The sequence below is a fragment of the Chelon labrosus genome (genome assembly GCF_963514085.1).
Source record: "Chelon labrosus genome assembly, contig: SCAFFOLD_75, whole genome shotgun sequence".
NCBI classification, from domain to species: Eukaryota; Metazoa; Chordata; class Actinopteri; order Mugiliformes; family Mugilidae; genus Chelon; species Chelon labrosus.
This window is the reverse complement of record NW_028181477.1, coordinates 111103-118479: the sequence shown is the minus strand read 5'-3', so window position 1 is coordinate 118479 and position 7377 is coordinate 111103.

Here is a 7377-nt window from a genome sequence, read left to right as displayed (position 1 = left end):
GCCTTTTTAAGTCGAAATGTGCAAAAAAGCATCCTATCGCTCTGAAACGGCTGTTTTGCACTCCACCACATTTACTGTCAGACTGGCCGAATTAGACCGATTCTGCCTCTTTCTTGCCTCTACATGTGAAGAACAGGGTGCTTGTGAGCATATTGTGCAGTTTCAAGCAGGTAGCTGGCTTGGAACGGGACCGGTGGGGCAGAGCAATCCTAGCGGCTCGCCCGAGCAGTGGAAGCCGGCGAGGGTGCGCGTTCAGCCGGATGAATGGGGCGCTGTCAGGGCCCCTCTCGTGGAGGATAAAAATCATGCTTTTTCCCTCATTACACATCCCATGCGAGCTTGTAATGATAAAACCTCATCCAAATCACACATTGCAGCTCAATATTCAGTGAGGACAGGGCCTTTTTAAGTCGAAATGTGCAAAAAAGCATCCTATCGCTCTGAAACGGCTGTTTTGCACTCCACCACATTTACTGTCAGACTGGCCGAATTAGACCGATTCTGCCTCTTTCTTGCCTCTACATGTGAAGAACAGGGTGCTTGTGAGCATATTGTGCAGTTTCAAGCAGGTAGCTGGCTTGGAACGGGACCGGTGGGGCAGAGCAATCCTAGCGGCTCGCCCGAGCAGTGGAAGCCGGCGAGGGTGCGCGTTCAGCCGGATGAATGGGGCGCTGTCAGGGCCCCTCTCGTGGAGGATAAAAATCATGCTTTTTCCCTCATTACACATCCCATGCGAGCTTGTAATGATAAAACCTCATCCAAATCACACATTGCAGCTCAATATTCAGTGAGGACAGGGCCTTTTTAAGTCGAAATGTGCAAAAAAGCATCCTATCGCTCTGAAACGGCTGTTTTGCTCTCCACCACATTTACTGTCAGACTGGCCGAATTAGACCGATTCTGCCTCTTTCTTGCCTCTACATGTGAAGAACAGGGTGCTTGTGAGCATATTGTGCAGTTTCACGCAGGTAGCTGGCTTGGAACGGGACCGGTGGGGCAGAGCAATCCTAGCGGCTCGCCCGAGCAGTGGAAGCCGGCGAGGGTGCGCGTTCAGCCGGATGAATGGGGCGCTGTCAGGGCCCCTCTCGTTGAGGATAAAAATCATGCTTTTTCCCTCATTACACATCCCATGCGAGCTTGTAATGATAAAACCTCATCCAAATCACACATTGCAGCTCAATATTCAGTGAGGACAGGGCCTTTTTAAGTCGAAATGTGCAAAAAAGCATCCTATCGCTCTGAAACGGCTGTTTTGCTCTCCACCACATTTACTGTCAGACTGGCCGAATTAGACCGATTCTGCCTCTTTCTTGCCTCTACATGTGAAGAACAGGGTGCTTGTGAGCATATTGTGCAGTTTCACGCAGGTAGCTGGCTTGGAACGGGACCGGTGGGGCAGAGCAATCCTAGCGGCTCGCCCGAGCAGTGGAAGCCGGCGAGGGTGCGCGTTCAGCCGGATGAATGGGGCGCTGTCAGGGCCCCTCTCGTGGAGGATAAAAATCATGCTTTTTCCCTCATTACACATCCCATGCGAGCTTGTAATGATAAAACCTCATCCAAATCACACATTGCAGCTCAATATTCAGTGAGGACAGGGCCTTTTTAAGTCGAAATGTGCAAAAAAGCATCCTATCGCTCTGAAACGGCTGTTTTGCTCTCCACCACATTTACTGTCAGACTGGCCGAATTAGACCGATTCTGCCTCTTTCTTGCCTCTGCATGTGAAGAACAGGGTGCTTGTGAGCATATTGTGCAGTTTCACGCAGGTAGCTGCCTTGGAACGGGACCGGTGGGGCAGAGCAATCCTAGCGGCTCGCCCGAGCAGTGGAAGCCGGCGAGGGTGCGCGTTCAGCCGGATGAATGGGGCGCTGTCAGGGCCCCTCTCGTGGAGGATAAAAATCATGCTTTTTCCCTCATTACACATCCCATGCGAGCTTGTAATGATAAAACCTCATCCAAATCACACATTGCAGCTCAATATTCAGTGAGGACAGGGCCTTTTTAAGTCGAAATGTGCAAAAAAGCATCCTATCGCTCTGAAACGGCTGTTTTGCACTCCACCACATTTACTGTCAGACTGGCCGAATTAGACCGATTCTGCCTCTTTCTTGCCTCTGCATGTGAAGAACAGGGTGCTTGTGAGCATATTGTGCAGTTTCAAGCAGGTGGCTGGCTTGGAACGGGACCGGTGGGGCAGAGCAATCCTAGCGGCTCGCCCGAGCAGTGGAAGCCGGCGAGGGTGCGCGTTCAGCCGGATGAATGGGGCGCTGTCAGGGCCCCTCTCGTGGAGGATTAAAATCATGCTTTTTCCCTCATTACACATCCCATGCGAGCTTGTAATGATAAAACCTCATCCAAATCACACATTGCAGCTCAATATTCAGTGAGGACAGGGCCTTTTTAAGTCGAAATGTGCAAAAAAGCATCCTATCGCTCTGAAACGGCTGTTTTGCTCTCCACCACATTTACTGTCAGACTGGCCGAATTAGACCGATTCTGCCTCTTTCTTGCCTCTACATGTGAAGAACAGGGTGCTTGTGAGCATATTGTGCAGTTTCACGCAGGTAGCTGGCTTGGAACGGGACCGGTGGGGCAGAGCAATCCTAGCGGCTCGCCCGAGCAGTGGAAGCCGGCGAGGGTGCGCGTTCAGCCGGATGAATGGGGCGCTGTCAGGGCCCCTCTCGTGGAGGATAAAAATCATGCTTTTTCCCTCATTACACATCCCATGCGAGCTTGTAATGATAAAACCTCATCCAAATCACACATTGCAGCTCAATATTCAGTGAGGACAGGGCCTTTTTAAGTCGAAATGTGCAAAAAAGCATCCTATCGCTCTGAAACGGCTGTTTTGCACTCCACCACATTTACTGTCAGACTGGCCGAATTAGACCGATTCTGCCTCTTTCTTGCCTCTACATGTGAAGAACAGGGTGCTTGTGAGCATATTGTGCAGTTTCAAGCAGGTAGCTGGCTTGGAACGGGACCGGTGGGGCAGAGCAATCCTAGCGGCTCGCCCGAGCAGTGGAAGCCGGCGAGGGTGCGCGTTCAGCCGGATGAATGGGGCGCTGTCAGGGCCCCTCTCGTGGAGGATAAAAATCATGCTTTTTCCCTCATTACACATCCCATGCGAGCTTGTAATGATAAAACCTCATCCAAATCACACATTGCAGCACAATATTCAGTGAGGACAGGGCCTTTTTAAGTCGAAATGTGCAAAAAAGCATCCTGTCGCTCTGAAACGGCTGTTTTGCACTCCACCACATTTACTGTCAGACTGGCCGAATTAGACCGATTCTGCCTCTTTCTTGCCTCTGCATGTGAAGAACAGGGTGCTTGTGAGCATATTGTGCAGTTTCAAGCAGGTGGCTGGCTTGGAACGGGACCGGTGGGGCAGAGCAATCCTAGCGGCTCGCCCGAGCAGTGGAAGCCGGCGAGGGTGCGCGTTCAGCCGGATGAATGGGGCGCTGTCAGGGCCCCTCTCGTGGAGGATAAAAATCATGCTTTTTCCCTCATTACACATCCCATGCGAGCTTGTAATGATAAAACCTCATCCAAATCACACATTGCAGCTCAATATTCAGTGAGGACAGGGCCTTTTTAAGTCGAAATGTGCAAAAAAGCATCCTATCGCTCTGAAACGGCTGTTTTGCTCTCCACCACATTTACTGTCAGACTGGCCGAATTAGACCGATTCTGCCTCTTTCTTGCCTCTACATGTGAAGAACAGGGTGCTTGTGAGCATATTGTGCAGTTTCACGCAGGTAGCTGGCTTGGAACGGGACCGGTGGGGCAGAGCAATCCTAGCGGCTCGCCCGAGCAGTGGAAGCCGGCGAGGGTGCGCGTTCAGCCGGATGAATGGGGCGCTGTCAGGGCCCCTCTCGTGGAGGATAAAAATCATGCTTTTTCCCTCATTACACATCCCATGCGAGCTTGTAATGATAAAACCTCATCCAAATCACACATTGCAGCTCAATATTCAGTGAGGACAGGGCCTTTTTAAGTCGAAATGTGCAAAAAAGCATCCTATCGCTCTGAAACGGCTGTTTTGCTCTCCACCACATTTACTGTCAGACTGGCCGAATTAGACCGATTCTGCCTCTTTCTTGCCTCTGCATGTGAAGAACAGGGTGCTTGTGAGCATATTGTGCAGTTTCACGCAGGTAGCTGCCTTGGAACGGGACCGGTGGGGCAGAGCAATCCTAGCGGCTCGCCCGAGCAGTGGAAGCCGGCGAGGGTGCGCGTTCAGCCGGATGAATGGGGCGCTGTCAGGGCCCCTCTCGTGGAGGATAAAAATCATGCTTTTTCCCTCATTACACATCCCATGCGAGCTTGTAATGATAAAACCTCATCCAAATCACACATTGCAGCTCAATATTCAGTGAGGACAGGGCCTTTTTAAGTCGAAATGTGCAAAAAAGCATCCTATCGCTCTGAAACGGCTGTTTTGCACTCCACCACATTTACTGTCAGACTGGCCGAATTAGACCGATTCTGCCTCTTTCTTGCCTCTGCATGTGAAGAACAGGGTGCTTGTGAGCATATTGTGCAGTTTCAAGCAGGTGGCTGGCTTGGAACGGGACCGGTGGGGCAGAGCAATCCTAGCGGCTCGCCCGAGCAGTGGAAGCCGGCGAGGGTGCGCGTTCAGCCGGATGAATGGGGCGCTGTCAGGGCCCCTCTCGTGGAGGATTAAAATCATGCTTTTTCCCTCATTACACATCCCATGCGAGCTTGTAATGATAAAACCTCATCCAAATCACACATTGCAGCTCAATATTCAGTGAGGACAGGGCCTTTTTAAGTCGAAATGTGCAAAAAAGCATCCTATCGCTCTGAAACGGCTGTTTTGCTCTCCACCACATTTACTGTCAGACTGGCCGAATTAGACCGATTCTGCCTCTTTCTTGCCTCTACATGTTGAAGAACAGGGTGCTTGTGAGCATATTGTGCAGTTTCACGCAGGTAGCTGGCTTGGAACGGGACCGGTGGGGCAGAGCAATCCTAGCGGCTCGCCCGAGCAGTGGAAGCCGGCGAGGGTGCGCGTTCAGCCGGATGAATGGGGCGCTGTCAGGGCCCCTCTCGTGGAGGATAAAAATCATGCTTTTTCCCTCATTACACATCCCATGCGAGCTTGTAATGATAAAACCTCATCCAAATCACACATTGCAGCTCAATATTCAGTGAGGACAGGGCCTTTTTAAGTCGAAATGTGCAAAAAAGCATCCTATCGCTCTGAAACGGCTGTTTTGCACTCCACCACATTTACTGTCAGACTGGCCGAATTAGACCGATTCTGCCTCTTTCTTGCCTCTACATGTGAAGAACAGGGTGCTTGTGAGCATATTGTGCAGTTTCAAGCAGGTAGCTGGCTTGGAACGGGACCGGTGGGGCAGAGCAATCCTAGCGGCTCGCCCGAGCAGTGGAAGCCGGCGAGGGTGCGCGTTCAGCCGGATGAATGGGGCGCTGTCAGGGCCCCTCTCGTGGAGGATAAAAATCATGCTTTTTCCCTCATTACACATCCCATGCGAGCTTGTAATGATAAAACCTCATCCAAATCACACATTGCAGCACAATATTCAGTGAGGACAGGGCCTTTTTAAGTCGAAATGTGCAAAAAAGCATCCTGTCGCTCTGAAACGGCTGTTTTGCACTCCACCACATTTACTGTCAGACTGGCCGAATTAGACCGATTCTGCCTCTTTCTTGCCTCTGCATGTGAAGAACAGGGTGCTTGTGAGCATATTGTGCAGTTTCAAGCAGGTGGCTGGCTTGGAACGGGACCGGTGGGGCAGAGCAATCCTAGCGGCTCGCCCGAGCAGTGGAAGCCGGCGAGGGTGCGCGTTCAGCCGGATGAATGGGGCGCTGTCAGGGCCCCTCTCGTGGAGGATAAAAATCATGCTTTTTCCCTCATTACACATCCCATGCGAGCTTGTAATGATAAAACCTCATCCAAATCACACATTGCAGCTCAATATTCAGTGAGGACAGGGCCTTTTTAAGTCGAAATGTGCAAAAAAGCATCCTATCGCTCTGAAACGGCTGTTTTGCACTCCACCACATTTACTGTCAGACTGGCCGAATTAGACCGATTCTGCCTCTTTCTTGCCTCTACATGTGAAGAACAGGGTGCTTGTGAGCATATTGTGCAGTTTCAAGCAGGTAGCTGGCTTGGAACGGGACCGGTGGGGCAGAGCAATCCTAGCGGCTCGCCCGAGCAGTGGAAGCCGGCGAGGGTGCGCGTTCAGCCGGATGAATGGGGCGCTGTCAGGGCCCCTCTCGTGGAGGATAAAAATCATGCTTTTTCCCTCATTACACATCCCATGCGAGCTTGTAATGATAAAACCTCATCCAAATCACACATTGCAGCTCAATATTCAGTGAGGACAGGGCCTTTTTAAGTCGAAATGTGCAAAAAAGCATCCTATCGCTCTGAAACGGCTGTTTTGCACTCCACCACATTTACTGTCAGACTGGCCGAATTAGACCGATTCTGCCTCTTTCTTGCCTCTGCATGTGAAGAACAGGGTGCTTGTGAGCATATTGTGCTGTTTCAAGCAGGTGGCTGGCTTGGAACGGGACCGGTGGGGCAGAGCAATCCTAGCGGCTCGCCCGAGCAGTGGAAGCCGGCGAGGGTGCGCGTTCAGCCGGATGAATGGGGCGCTGTCAGGGCCCCTCTCGTGGAGGATAAAAATCATGCTTTTTCCCTCATTACACATCCCATGCGAGCTTGTAATGATAAAACCTCATCCAAATCACACATTGCAGCTCAATATTCAGTGAGGACAGGGCCTTTTTAAGTCGAAATGTGCAAAAAAGCATCCTATCGCTCTGAAACGGCTGTTTTGCACTCCACCACATTTACTGTCAGACTGGCCGAATTAGACCGATTCTGCCTCTTTCTTGCCTCTACATGTGAAGAACAGGGTGCTTGTGAGCATATTGTGCAGTTTCAAGCAGGTATCTGGCTTGGAACGGGACCGGTGGGGCAGAGCAATCCTAGCGGCTCGCCCGAGCAGTGGAAGCCGGCGAGGGTGCGCGTTCAGCCGGATGAATGGGGCGCTGTCAGGGCCCCTCTCGTGGAGGATTAAAATCATGCTTTTTCCCTCATTACACATCCCATGCGAGCTTGTAATGATAAAACCTCATCCAAATCACACATTGCAGCTCAATATTCAGTGAGGACAGGGCCTTTTTAAGTCGAAATGTGCAAAAAAGCATCCTATCGCTCTGAAACGGCTGTTTTGCTCTCCACCACATTTACTGTCAGACTGGCCGAATTAGACCGATTCTGCCTCTTTCTTGCCTCTACATGTGAAGAACAGGGTGCTTGTGAGCATATTGTGCAGTTTCACGCAGGTAGCTGGCTTGGAACGGGACCGG